We start from the raw sequence: 15868 nt of genomic DNA, 5'->3' as shown, positions 1-15868 counted from the left end.
TTGCTTTGTGTGTAGCTGAATCCAGCCCCAGATTTACATAATTTCTCAGCTGCTCAAGGAAGAGACATTTTCCAGCTCCTGAAAGTCTGGGGTATGAGAATATCTCTATATATGATATATAGAGAGAGCTGGAAACCCTGAGAAGCCTAGGAAATTCAGAAAAATTTAGACTTGAGATTACACCATCCAAGGCTGACTAATACATGTGTTCTTTCTACATACTCAAAAATTAATGTGGTTTACCTCTTAGCATTTTTGTCTAAAACAGTGTTACAAACTGCGTGTTTGTGCATTGTGAAATAAATTACAAGACCAGCATTATATTTTTTTAAATTGACTTTATTTTTTTAGAGCAGTTTTAGGTTGACCGCAAAATTGAGAGGAAGGTCCAGAGATTTCCCGTGTGCTCTCTGCCTCCACATATGAATGGTGTTCCCCATTATCAAATCCCCCACCAGAGTGGTACATTTGTTACAACTGATGAACCTGAATTTATGGTACACTCTTGGTTACATGTGGTACACATAAAGGTTACGTTATGGCTCACTCTTGGTGTTACACATTCTGTGGGTTTCGACAAATATAAAATGGCGTATTTGCCATTAAATATTGCATATTTGCCAATATTCATACCATATTTATCATTGTGGTATCATACAGAGTATTTTCACTGCTCTAAAGATCCTCTGCTGCAACATTATTTTTTAAATAAATATCAATAGAGTGAAATACAGTAGCTTAGGAATTTAATTATCAGATTATTTCATGACTATTTTGTTTCAAACACACATAAACACAGGGATATAAGAGGTATTTCCATCAAAGCTGATCAAAAAGTTTGTAAGTCACTGGGAAAAGAGGTTTTAAAATATAATCAGTCCCTGGAAGAGGCACCAATGAGGGACATAAACCTGGGCTTGCATTTGATCATTTATTCACTCAGCAAGTTTTAATTAAGCATTAGATTTTCCCTCTTGCCATGGCCTAGTCTAAAAACCCTGGGGATAAAACAGTGAACATGAGAGATAAAATCTCTACTTCCTTGGAGCGTACATTCTAATGGATGAGAGAGATCATAAACAAATATATATCTGTATTAATAAGGGAAGAGGGTCAATATTGATGGGATAGGAGGAGGGTAATTAAAATATATGATACCACTTTTAAAAAGTGGTTGGAAACACTCATTAAATTTCATCCATAGCTCCTGACATGAGAATATAGGAAATATTAGAAAATGTGCAAGTGGCTTATGTTATTATAAGCAAATAAAAGCAAGATTATTTATCTCAATCTTATATAAAATATCGAATTTAAAGCACTCAAAGTAGTTTTGTCCAAGATACTAATACTGTGCTCTCACAAGGTATTATTCACTCATGTCAAATAATTACCTAAGAATAGTAAAGGATGTCACACATAATCAACACGTTCTTCATTTTTAATGTCAGTAAATACACCAAATCAACTATAAAACCAAAAAATTAGGCACCTGAGCCTAACCAATTGTTCAGAAACTTGTTTTCAGTATTACCTAATACTTAATTCTTATAAATTATGTTGATTATATCAACTAAGGTATCACTGTACACAGAGTAGAATTTAATAAAAATATATTGAGAGAATGGGAAAGGTCTAGTATCAAGATAATAGATAAGATTGTATCAACTAATTTTTTACATGTATCTCAAACTAACTTACCAACAGATTGAATTTGCCACTACATTTTTTTTAAACATCTTTATTGGAGTATAATTGCTTTACAATGGTGTGTTAGTTTCTGCTTTATAACAAAGTGAATCAGCTATACATATACATATATCCCCATATCTCTTCCCTCTTGCGTCTCTCTCCCTCCCACCCTCCCTATCCCACCCCTCTAGGTGGTCACAAAGCACCGAGCTGATCTCCCTGTGCTATGCAGCTCCTTCCCACTAGCTATCGATTTTATATTTGGTAGTGTATATATGTCCATGCCACTCTCTCACTTTGTCCAGCTTACCCTTCCCCCTCCCCGTGTCCTCAAGTCCATTCTCGAGTAGGTCTGACTCTTTAATCCCATCCTGCCCCTAGGTTCTTCATAACCATTTTTTTTTTAGATTCCATATATATGTGTTAGCATACAGTATTCATTTTTCTCTTTCTGACTTACTTCACTCTGTATGACAGATTCTAGGTCCATCCACCTCACTACAAATAACTCAATTACGTTTCTTTTTATGGCAGAGTAATAGTCCATTGTATATATGTGCCACATATTCTTTATCCATTTATCAGTCAATGGACACTTAGGTTGCTTCCATCTCCTGGCTATTGTAAATAAAGCTGCAATGAATATTGTGGTACATGACTCTTTTTGAATTATGGTTTTCTCAGGGTATAGGCCCAGTAGTGGGATTGCTGGGTAGTATGGTAGTTCTAGTTTTAGTTTTTTAAGGAACCTCCATGCTGTTCTCCATAGTGTCTGTATCAATTTACATTCCCACCAACAGTGCAAGAGCGTTCCCTTTTCTCCACACCCTCTCCAGTGTTTATTTTTTGTAGATTTTTTGTTGATGGTCATTCTGACTGGTGTGAGGTGATACCTCATTGTAGTTTTGATTTGCATTTCTCTAATGATTAGTGATGTTGAGCATCCTTTCATCTGTTTGTTGGCAATCTGTATATCTTCTTTGTACAAATGTCTATTTAGGTCTTCTGCCCATTTTTGGATTGGGTTATTTGTTTTTTTGATATTGAGATGCATGAGCTGCTTGTATATTTTGGAGATTAATCCTTTGTCAGTTGCTTCATTTGAAAATATTTTCTCCCATTCTGGAATGGTTTCCTTTGCTGTGGAAAAGCTTTTGAGTTTCATTAGGTCCCATTTGTTTATTTTTGTTTTTATTTCTATTTCTCTAGGAGGTGGGTCAAAGAGGATCTTGCTGTGATTTATATCATAGAGTGTTCTGCCTATGTTTTCCTCTAAGCGTTTGATAGTGTCTGGCCTTACATTTAGGTCTTTAATCCATTTTGAGTTTATTTTTGTCCGTGTTGTTAGGGAGTGTTTTAATTTAATTCTTTTACATGTAGCTGTCCAGTTTTCCCAGCACCACTTAGTGAAGAGGCTGTCTTTTCTCAATTGTATATTCTTGCCTCCCTTATCAAAGATAAGGTGACCATATGTGCGTGTTTTATTTCTGGGCTTTCTATCCTGTTCTATTGATCTATATTTCTGTTTTTGTGCCAATGCCATACTGTCTTGATTACTGTAGATTTCTAGCATACTCTGAAGTCAGGGAGCCTGATGCCTCCAGTTCCATTTTTCTTTCTCAAGATTGCTTTGGCTATTAAAGGTCTTTTGTGTTCCCATTAAAGTTGTGAAATTTTTTGTGCTAGTTCTGTGAAAAATACCAGTGGTAGTTTGATAGGGACTGCATTGAATCTGTGGATTGCTTTGGGTACTATAGTCATTTTCACAATGTTGATTCTTCCAATCTAAGAACATAGTATATCTCTCCATCTGTTTGTATCATCTTTCATTTCTTTCGTGAGTGTCTTACAGTTTTCTGCATACAGGTCTTTTCTCAGCTTAGGCAGGTTTATTCCTAGGTATTTTATTCTTTTTGTTGCAGTGGTAAATGGGAGTATTTTCTTAATTTCTCTTTCAGATTTTTCATCATTAGTGTATAGGAATGCATGAGATTTCTGTGCATTAATTTTGTATCCTGCTACTTTACCAAATTCATTGATTAGATCTAGGAGATTTCTGGTAGCATCTTTATGATTCTCTATGTATAGTATCATGTCATCTGCAAACAGTGACAGCTTTACTTTTTCTTTTCTGATTTGGATTCCTTTTATTTCTTTTTCTACTCTGATTACTGTGGCTAAAATTTCTGAAACAAGGTGGAATAATAGTGGTGAGAGTGGGCAACCTTGTCCTGTTCCTGATCTTAGTGGAAATGGTTTCAGTTTTTCACCATTGAGGTTGATGTTGGCTGTGGGTTTGTCATCTATGGCCTTTATTATGTTGAGGTAAGTTCCCTCTATGACTATTTTCTGGAGGGTGTTTATCATAAATGTGTGTTGAATTTTGTCAAAAGCTTTTTCTGCATCTATTGAGATGATCATATGGTTTTTATTCTTCAATTTTTTAATACAGTTTATCACATTGATTGATTTCCATATGTTGAAGAATCCTTACACTCCTGGGATAAACACCACTTGATCATAGTGTATGATCCTTTTAATGTGCTGTTGGATTCTGTTTGCTAGTATTTTCTTGAAGATTTTTGCATCTATGTTCATCAGTGATGTTGGCCTGAGTTTTCTTTCTTCGTGACATCTTTGTCTGGTTTTGGTACCAGGGTGATGGTGGCCTCATAGAATGAGTTTGGGAGTGTTCCTCCCTCTGCTATAGTTTGGAAGACTTTGAGAAGGATAGGTGTTATCTCTTCTCTAAATGTTTGATAGAATTCGCCTATGAAGCCATCTGGTCCTGAGCTTTTGTTTGTTGGAAGATTTTTAATCACAGTTTCAATTTCAGTGCTTATGATTCATCTGTTTACATTTTCTGTTTCTTCCTGGTTCAGTATCAGAAGGTTGTGCTTTTCTAGGAATTTGTTCATTTCTTCCAGGTTGTCCATTTTATTGGCATAGAGTTGCTTATAGTAATCTCTCATGATCCTTTGTATTTCAGCAGTGTCAGTTGTTACTTCTTTTTCATTTCTAATTCTGTTGATTTGAGTCTTCTCTCTTTTTTCCTTGATGAGTCTGGCTAATGGTTTATCAATTTTCTTTATCTTCTCAAAGAAACAGCTTTTAGTTGTATTGATCTTTGCTATTATTTTCTTCATTTCTTTTTCATTTATTTCTGATCTGATCTTTATGATTTCTTTCCTTCTGCTAACTTCGGGTTTTTTTGTTCTTCTTCTCTAATTGCATTAGGTATAAGGTTAGGTTGTTTATTTGAGATGTTTCTGGTTTCTTGAGGTAGGATTTTATTGCTATAAACCTCCCTCTTAGAACTGCTTTTGCTGCATCCCATACATTTTGGGATGTCGTGTTTTCATTGTCATTTGTTCCTAGGTATTTTTTGATTTCCTCTTTGATTTCTCCAGTGATCTCTTGGTTATTAAATAGTGTATTGTTTATCCTCTATGTATTTGTATTTTTTACAGATTTTTTTCCTGTAATTGATTTCTAGTCTCATAGTGTTGTGGTTGGAAAAGATACTTGATACAATTTCAATTTTGTTAAATTTACCAGGGATTGATTTGTGACACAAGATATGATCTATCCTGGAGAATGTTCCATGAGCACCTGAGAAGAAAGTGTATTCTTTTTTTTTTTTCTTTTTAGATGGAATGTCCTATAAATATCATTTAAGTTCGTCTTGTTTAAAGTATCACTTAAAGCTTGTATTTCCTTATTTAATTTCATTTTGGTAGATCTGTCCATTGGTGAAAGTGGGTTGTTAAAGTCCCAAACAAACAATGACTGTGTTACTGTCAATTTCCCCTTTTATGGCTGTTAGCATTTGCCTTATGTATTGAGGTGCTCCTATGTTGGGTGCATAAGTATTTACAACTGTTATACCTTCTTCTTGGATTGATCCCTTGATCATTAAGTAGCGTCCTTCTTTGTCTCTTGTAATAGTCTCTGTTTTAAAGTCTATTTCTTGTCTGATATGAGAATTGCTACTCCAGCTTTCTTTTGTTTACCATTTTCATGGAATATCTTTTTCCATCCCCTCACTTTCAGTCTGTACGTGTCCCTAGGTCTGAAGTGGGACTCTTGTAGGCAGCATGTACATGGGTCTTGTTTTTGTATCCATTCAGCAAGTCTATGTCTTTTGGTTGGAGCATTTAATCCATTTACATGTAAGGTAATTATCGATATATATGTTCCTATTACCGTTTTCTTAATTGTTTTGGGTTTGTTACTGTAGGTCTTTTCCTTCTCTATGTTTCCTGCCTAGAGAAGTTCCTTTAACATTTTGTTGTAAAGCTGGTTTGGTGGCACTGAATTCTCTTACCTTTTGCTTGTCTGTAAATGTCTTAATTTCTCTGTTGAATCTGAATGAGATCCTTGGTGGGTAGAGTAATCTCAGTTGTAGGTTTTTCCCTTTCATCACTTTAAATATGTCCTGCCACTCCCTTCTGGCTTGCAGAGTTTCTGCTGAAAGATCAGCTGTTAACCTTATGAGGATTCCCTTGTATGTTATTTGTTGTTTCTCCCTTGCTGCTTTTAATATTTTTTCTTTGTATTTAATTTTTGATAGTTTGAGTAATATGTGTCTTGGCATGTTTATCCTTGGGTTTATCCTGTATGGAACTCTCTGTGCTTCCTGGACTTGATTAACTATTTCCTTTCCCATATTAGGGAAGTTTTCAACTAAATCTCTTCAAATATTTTCTCAGTTCCTTTCTTTTCCTCTTCTTCTTCTGGGACCCCTATAATTCGAATGTTGGTGCATTTAATGTTTTCCCAGAAGTCTCTGAAGCTATCCTCAATTCTTTTCATCCTTTTTTCTTTATTCTGCTCTGCAGTAGTTATTTCCACTATTTTGTCTTCCAGGTGACTTATCCGTTCTTCTGCCTCAGTTATTCTGCTATTGATTCCTTCTAGAGAATTTTAAATTTCATTTATTGTGTTGTTCATCATTGTTTGTTTGCTCTTTAGTTCTTGTAGGTCCTTGTTAAACAGTTCTTATATTCTCTCCATTCTATTTCAAAGATTTTGGATCATCTTTACTGTCATTACTCTGAATTCTTTTTCATGTAGACAGCCTATTTCCTCTTCATTTCTTTGGTCTGGTGAGTTTTTACCTTGCTCCTTCATCTGCTGTGTCTTTGTCTTCTCATTTTGCTTAATTTACTTTTTTTGGGGTCTCCTGTCTGCAGGCTGCAGGTTAGCAGTTCCCATTGTTTTTGGTGTCTGCCCCCAGTGGCTAAGGTTGTTTCCGTGGGTTTTGTAGTCTTCCTGGTGGAGGGGACAAGTGCCTGTGTTCTGGTGGAGGAGGCTGGATCTTGTTTATCTGGTGGGCAGGTCCATGTCCGGTGGTGTGTTTTGGGGTGTCTGTGACCTTGTTATGATTTTCGGCAGTTTCTGCTAGTGGGTGGGGTTGTATTCCTGTCTTGCTAGTTGTTTGATGTTGGGTGTCCAGCACTGTAGCTTGCTGGTCATTGAGTGGAGCTGGGTCTTGGAGTTGAGATGGAGGTCTCTGGGAGATTTTCACCATTTGATATTATGTGGAGCTGGGAGGTCTCTCCTGGACCAGTGGCCTGAATTCGCCCTCCCACCTCAGAGGCACAGGCCTGTACCCAGCCAGAGCACCAAGGCCCTGTCATACAGATGGCTCAGAATAAACGGGATTAAAAGAAAGAAAGAAGGAAAGAAAATAAAGTTATTTAAAAAAAAAATTATTAAAAATTTAAAAAGTAAAGGTAATTTTAAAAAGAAAGAAAGAAGAGAGCAACTATACCAAAAAACAAATCCACCAATGTTAACAAGCGCTAAAAACTATACTGAAAACAAAAACGGACAGACAGAACCCTAGGACAAATGGTAAAAGCAAAGCTATACAGACGAAATCACACACAGAAGCATACACATACACACTCACAAAAAGAGAAAAGGGAAAATATATATATATATATATATATCGTTCTCCCAAAGTCTACCGCCTCAATTTGGGATGATACTTTGTCTATTCAGGTATTCCACAGATGCAGGGTACATCAAGTTGTTTGTGTTAATTTAAGCCCTGCACCTGAGGCTACTTGGAGAAACTTCCCTTTCTCTTCTTTGTTCACAGAGCTCCTGGGTTTCAGCTTTGGATTTGGCCCTGACTTTGTGTGTAGGTCGTCTGAGGGCATCTCTTCGTCCCTCAGACAGGAAGGGCTTAAAGGAGCAGCTGATTAGGGAGCTCTGGCTCACTCAGGCCGGGGGTGGGGTGGGCGGGGGGGGTGGGGGTGGGAGGTGTATGGAATGCAGGGCAAGCCTACAGCAGCAGAGGCCAGCATGATGTTGCAACAGTGGGAGGTGCACCGTGTGTTCTCCCGTGGAAGTTGTACTTGGATCACGGGACCCTGGCAGTGGCTGGCTGCACAGGGTCCCAGGAGGGGAGGTGTGGATAGTGACCCGTGCTTGCACACAGGCTTCTGGGTGGCTGTAGCAACAGCCTTAGCGTCTCATGCCTGTCTCTGGGGTCCATGCTGACAGCCGCGGTTCACGCTCGTCTCTGGAACTCATTTAGGCGGTGCTCTGATTCCCCTCTCTTCATGCACCGTGAAACAAAGAGGCAAGAAAAAGTCTCTTGCCTCTTTGGCAGTTCCAGACTTTTTCTCAGACTCCCTCCCAGCTAGCTGTGGCAAACTAGTCCCCTTCAGGCTGTGTTCACGCAGCCATCCACACTCCTCTCCCTGGGATCTGATCTCTGAAGCCAGAGCCTTAGCTCTCAGCTCCCACCCGCCCTGGTGGGTGAGAAGACAAGACCCTCCGTCTGGTGAGTGCTGGTCGGCACTGATCCTCTGTGTGGGAATCTCTCTGCTTTGCCCTCTGCACCCCTGTTGCTGTGCTCTCCTCGTGGCTCTGAAGCATTTCCCACCACCACCCCCTGTCTCCGCCAGTGAAGGGGTTTCTAGTGTGTGGGAACCTTTCCTCCTTCACAGCTCTCTCCCCCTGGTGCAGGTCCCATCCCTATTCTTTTGTCTCTGTTTTTTCTTTTTTCTTTTGCCCTACCCAGTTACGTGGGGAGTTTCTTGACTTTTGGGAAGTCTGAGGTCTTCTGCCAGCGTTCAGTGGGTGTTCTGTAGGAGTTGTTCCACAAGTAGATGTATTTCTGATGTATTTGTGGGCAGGAAGATGATCTCCACGTCTTACTCTTCTGCCATCTTGAAGGTCTCCCTGCCACTACATTTTAAATGCACATAGGTCAATTAGAACATGAGGCCATGAAATGAAAACAGATTTTAAATATTTATCACTATTTATAATAATATAAATCAACTATTCTATATTTATTTGATTTTCTATGACATTTATATAACTATAAAAGAAACCTGTATTATTTATAAAAAAATTAAAATGAAGGCAACTAATAATAGGTAAATATGTTTACCAATTATTATAAAATGGCATTTATCTCAAACATATTATGGCAGTGATGATTTGATAAACGGGTAGGTTAGGTTATGACACTATTTTTATCATCTGGTCTTCCTTTGATTAATAGACACAAGAATGATGTTTCCTATTACATCTTCAAATATGCTTATCTTCTTTCACTAACTCATAAAAACTATGGTAGAAAAGGAATGAAATGTGGCAAGACTTTTTTGAAGCCTTTCATTTCTTCAAGTGGCTCACACCAGTGTCTTTTTTTTTTTTTTTAATAAACCTCTACCAACTTTGAGTGAAGTCTGCTTTATTCAAAGAGGTCATCCCTTTCATTCATCTTCTACTCAGAAAAAGCAAAACATTTTTGACATGACATCTTAATTTCTGCTCTGCTCCTAGACTATTGAACTTGGTCGATATTGAAGCTTTATGGGAATTAGATCCTTTCCTATGAAACGAGAGTGTTATACTAGATTACATTAAAGATTTCTTTCAGAAATCTGAATATTTTGTTTTATTTTTAAACCTTGCCTTCACTCTTTATTTTTCACCATGTACTATATATGTGGCTTTGTCAAGCTCAAATGAATTTTAAATAGTTGTAGAAAGTCTGGTTATATACAAGAATAAAAGTTTTCTGTAAATTTTAACAAGCTGATATTTCAGTAACTAATCTATCATAAAATGATAACTCAAATGTTGGTTTATTATTTCAGATTAATACTTTTATTTTCAAAATTTTATTTTCTTTTAAATAAATCAATGGTTCTGCTCTATAAAAACATAGGTAAGGAGAACATGTTTTACTCTAGAAAGAACTCAATAGAAGAAATATGGTTAACTAAAATTATGACAAATTTAGAAAAGAGATGCTTTAAGATGTATACCAAAATGATTTTGACCTATGATTTGCCTCAAAAAAAAAAAAACTGGATTAATCTCAGTTATTTTCAAAATAAAAAGATGTTTGAATATTCTGGGTACCAAAGAATAAAATTAAATATTTATAAGATAAATTCTGATACATTTTTCAATAGTTCTTCATGATTTGCAAAACCTGGAATACTGGGATGGTTACAGAATATTTTGTATCAAGTATGTGCAAAATATATTATTAAATTATGTCGACTCCAACAAATAGCACACCATTTTTTAACCAGTCTTATGACTCTTTTAACAATAAAAGTTATCTGTTTAAACTCTTTCATATTTTAACTGGCTTATTAGTCATGTTTATCACATTTATCCTTTTATTCCCATTGACATGAGTAATAAATTGTTCAAAGACTTTTTAAACACCTTGTCTTTAAATAGAGTTTAAAGAGGAAGAAAATGATACTGGAATTAGGTCTGTTTGGAGGACTGAAACTTATTGGTTTATTTAATTTGTTTCAAAACAGCATTAGTCTACTCTTCTTTTCAGTTATTGGTGAGGGAGCCTATGTCCTGAACATTGCCTTTCCACAACAGGCCATGGCACTGAGTTCCTTCTTATTAAGCATTTATATTTACAACTCTAATTTCAATGGCACATACTAAATGTATACCATAAAAACACATGAAAACTGGTAGTGATGTTTCTTTCTACTTGAGAGACTCAAAAGTGGGCTTATTTCTATTTTCTATTTCCTAACTTGAAGAAAATCATAGTAGATGGCAATGAAATCCTAAGCCCAGGTGTGTTCAATTTATACTACACTCTATTATTTACTTTATACATTTTATATATATATATATATATATATATATATATATATATATATATATATATATATATATGAGACTATCAACTTGACTTTTTGACAACGAACAGGTCCAGTCAGTCAATTAAGTAAGGTAGGTGTTCTGTTCTGTTATGTTCTGTTCTGTAAAACATTAGTTTACCTTTACTTCAGTGAATTAACCAGTGATACAACTTAATAGAATGAGTCATTAAGTTATAAGTTTATCATGTAAAAGAATCCCCACATCTATAATTCTTTTTCAGTTTAGCTATACTTTTTATTTCCATCTACTGATTTTTGAGCTGCATTATCTAAATTTAAGGTTTCAAAGATGAATATGTTGCCTATACTGCAGGATTTCTTACTTAATCAATCTGGGATGTCTGCCAGTCGCCTTCAGAATTCTGCACTTTTATCTTTATAAGATTGGCTTATAGCCAGTGAATTATCATACTTTAAGTTCTTCTCTTACCTTGCTATTTCTTGAGCAAGAAATTGGTATTCAGGTCTTTAAAATTTCCTTTCCTTGACTGAGAGTTTAATTCAATCAAGAAAATATTTTATTATATTTATGTCCCTTGGGATTCCATATTACACACTTATTCTTCTTTTCAGTTGAGCCAATACTGAATTTATTGATAAGACGATATTTAAAATTTGAGTGACCATTTAACTCTTATTAATGACCAGATTCTTTTTTTTTTTTTTTTTTTCTCTTCAGCTACTTTAACTCAGCTGATGTGTATTCTTCTCCATCAAGGAGTTGCTACTAAGAGTTTGAGATTGAGGACATATTTTGGGTTCTAAAATCTCAGTTATCTTTTCAGACTTCCCTCCTTATATTTAGTCTACTAAAGAAAATAAAATTGCACAGTGGAAGAGAATTAAGTGTTGAAATTGTTGTGCAAAATGAATAGTATAGTTTACTTGGAATAACTAACTTGTGATAGAAATGAATCACATCATTAGACCTTGACCCTGATTCTTCTTTTTTTCTTTTGGAAGCACAAGAAATTTGTTTCCTGAGGAAAGACTGACAATGTCCCTCATTTGAAAATTTTAAACTTCTACAAATGAGAGACTGTTTTGATAAAGGGTAGACAATATTCACTAGTCTCATCAACATAATCTTATTTTTCAATATTGTATACTGAATGACTAAGTAAAGAATCCTCAAGTGACCCTAAAGTATAAAATAACGTGGCATCTTTGAAACGTCATGTTTCATGATTATATTCTTTATGCTTGAGCAAAGGCCACTTTCAAAGTAATGAAAAGCCATCTGTGGTTCAAACTATTTATTAAACATTCCTGTTTTAAAGTAGGCTACAGTGAAACTCTATACATCTCAGGAAGGTTTGAGGAAACAGGCAAGCTCATTGACTTCATGTATAACAGTCAATAAGATGCAATTCCAAGAACGGACTGGATAAAGTGAAAAACAATAAAAATGTGGCAAAGAAAGGATGTGGGAAACCATAGCAAACAAGTAGGTCATTTCAAGGTAATAAGGGTTAAAAAAGTCTGTCCAATTAAAATCTGTCTGTGTACAATATATAAATGTAGAAAAACTAATATTCATACTGATGAAGGTACACGGATAGTGATGTATCTTTGTGGAAACTATTTTTTAAGAATTATGAAAAAAGAAAAAAAAGTATTATGAAAATAAAGCCTTGAGATAAGTGGGAGTGGAGGGAGAGTTGACATAGTGGTAAAGGATGCAGAGAGACAAAAATTGTCTTCAAGTACTTGAAGATGTGAAGATCTATTATATGGCAGATTAAATAAACATTTTCTTCTCTATTCTGTGTATAGGAACAAAGGACGGGGTTTAGCAGGAGGCACATTCCAGTTAATACACTGTATAATTTGACCTGTTTAAGAGTGGAATGAATTGAATGTTAAGACAGAAGTTGTTATATTTTTTAATTACTGAAAGCATTATCATGGGAACTGCACAAATATTGAGTATTGACAATGAAGTTACTTCATTAAGGAGAAATTTTAAGGCCTTAAACTTTTTTTTCCAACTCTAAGATTTGTAATTCTATGATCATATCTCTCACAAGATTATTAAGTTGTTTGTTTTTTAACATCTTTATTGGAGTATAATTGCTTCACAATGGTGTGATATTTTCTTCTTTATAACAAAGTGAATCAGTTATACATATACATATGTCCCCATATCTCTTCCCTCTTGCATCTCCCTCCCTCCCACCCTCCCTATTCCACCCCACTAGGTGTGATATTTTCTGCTTTATAACAAAGTTAATCAGTTATACATATACATATGTCCCCATATCTCTTCCCTTTTGCATCTCCCTCCCTCCCACCCTCCCTATCCCACCCCACTAGGTGGTCACAAAGCACTGAGCTGATCTCCCTGTGCTATGTGGCTGCTTCCCCCTAGCTAGCTATTTTACGTTTGGTAGTGTATATATGTCCATGCCACTCTCTCACTTTGTCCCAGCTTAACCTTCCCCCTCCCCATATCCTCAAGTCCATTCTCTAGTAGGTCTGCATCTTTATTCCCGTCTTGTCCCTAGGTTTTTCTGACCATTTTTTTTCTTTCTTTCTTTCTTTCTTTTTTGATTCCATATATATTTGTTAGCATACAGCATTTGTTTTTCTCTTTCTGACTTACTTTACTCTGTATGACAGTCTCTAGGTCCATCCACCTCACTACAAATAACTCAGTTATGTTCCTTTTTATGGTTGAGTAATATTCTATCGTATATATGTGACACATCTTCTTTAACCATTCATCTGTTGATGGACACTTAGGTTGCTTCCATGTTCTGACTAATGTAAATAGAGCTGCAATGAATATTTTGGTACATGACTCTTTTTGAATTATGGTTTTCTCAGGGTGTATGTCCAGTAGTGGGATTGCTGGGTCATATGGTAGTTATTTTTAGTTTTTTAAGGAAACTCCATACTGTTCTCCATAGTGACTGTATCAATTTACATTCCCACCAACAGTGCAAGAGGGTTCCCTTTTCTCCACACCCTTTCCAGCATTTATTGTTTGCAGATTTTTTGATGATGGCCATTCTGACTGGTGTGAGGTGATATCTCATTGTAGTTTTGATTTGCATTTCTCTTATGATTAATGATGTTGAGCATTCTTTCATGTGTTTGTTGGCAATCTGTATATCTTCTTTGGAGAAATGTAGGTCTTTTGCCCACTTTTGGATTGCGTTGTTTGTTTTTTTGATATTGAGCTGCATGAGTTGCTTGAACAATAATCCTATCATATACAGCACAGCTGAGAATTTTTAATAGTTAAATGTTTTTAGTTATTAGAAGAGTTGTCTAGACTCCCATTAAGGTATAGTAGCATTCTTAAAATGGTGCTAAGGCATATAAAAGGATGATCTGATACTGACAATAAAAAATATGCAGATTAGTTTTCTTCTTAATCTGGCCAGAATTTTGAATAGTGCTATGACTACACATATATTTTTCCCTAATGCATTAAAGTTGCTGTAATTGTTTTTCTAGCACAATATTAATTTTAACAAGTTCAAAAAGTTGTCAAATTCACTTTTGAGGCCAAATATAACTGCAGAAAATAGGAAAACATTAAGGCTGACAAAATCTGAACTTTTTTACATTTCAAAAATAACTCATTCAACAATTTGAAGGAACTATAATAAAACTGAGGCGCAATCTCTGAACAGCCAAACTAAGTGTTCCAAAGATCATCCTGAAAAGTCTGTGTACGTCACTTTATGGGAAAACTTCAGGCCCTAATTCAGAGCTGACTTGGTTTTCCTTTGTACACAGATTTAATCAGTTCAAATATCTGGTTTCTCCACTGAGCAGCCAAGTGGAAGGGAAAATATCAAGAATAAGGGAGAATTGAGAGTAAGGGAAGATTTTTTTTAAATGTATCAAAAGAAGAGCCTAAAATTCAACACGGCAGTCTGGTTATTTACAATACATCTAAACATCCTGATATACCTTTTTGGTGCTCATGGATATCTATAGAATGTTCCATAAATTGAAACTTAAAATAATGGAGGTAAATTATCATTGAAACTTAAATTCCATTGGCCCTATTCTATTTAATATGATTAAGTTTTACATTGCCAATATGGGAATTACTTTAAAAACAATTGAATAACAATAATGTGATATATGTGTATATAACAAGTTAACTCCAATTTAAATTCAAGCAATAGTTGTTTAGCATTTGTGAAAAAAATCTTTGAGAGAAATCAGCACTGCGGAAGTAAGTGCTTATTGCCTCATGAATATCCAAATATACGTAAGAGGATTTTGTTAACATATACATAATTATTCATACAATAATAGAAATGACTTTTTATTAGTGAAATAAATAGTGTCCTACATATATGGCTGTTAGGAAATATTAGTCAGACCCCCGCTTCAATGAATGAAGTATAAGAATTCAGCAAGATCAGCAATTGAATGTCTTGGGTGCAGAGCACAGTGTTGACCAGAGCCCTTAGACCTGCATCCTCCTGCTCTGAAGAGTGCCTTCTCTCCTGACCCAGTTACAACTTCAGAGTGAGTCTGTCATGCAGGTGCTTGTTGGAATGTCTGAAAACAATTGCACTGTCCCCAGGTGCCACAGCAGCTGTAAGAGCTGGCTCTATGTTTGTTAATAATATTTATGTGTTTGGTATGTATGTGTTTCTCTTGTAACATAACAACTGGTCAGAAAATGGTAGGGGAAAGGACATTTAGTTTTCAACTATTGGTTGACTGAGACAACCAATATTTACCCCCAAAATCCTAGAATTTGCTTCATGACTACATCACCTTAGCTTAGTTTAGTAACACAAACATACATTATAGAATTGTGTAGCTACACTGTATGATAGAAGGCAAACAACTTTAGATGTAATTAAGATTTTATTTCCTTAAAATTTACATCATGACCATCTCTTGCTTTGATAATACTGGGTAAATATGGAACTGTCTGTATTAGCATCACATTCATCACCAGATTTTCAGAGATTTAGAGTGCAACATAGCAAAGACAAGACAAAACAAAGAAATCCTAC

Source organism: Kogia breviceps, chromosome 7 (assembly GCF_026419965.1).
Source record: "Kogia breviceps isolate mKogBre1 chromosome 7, mKogBre1 haplotype 1, whole genome shotgun sequence".
NCBI classification, from domain to species: Eukaryota; Metazoa; Chordata; class Mammalia; order Artiodactyla; family Physeteridae; genus Kogia; species Kogia breviceps.
This window is presented reverse-complemented; position numbering follows the sequence as displayed.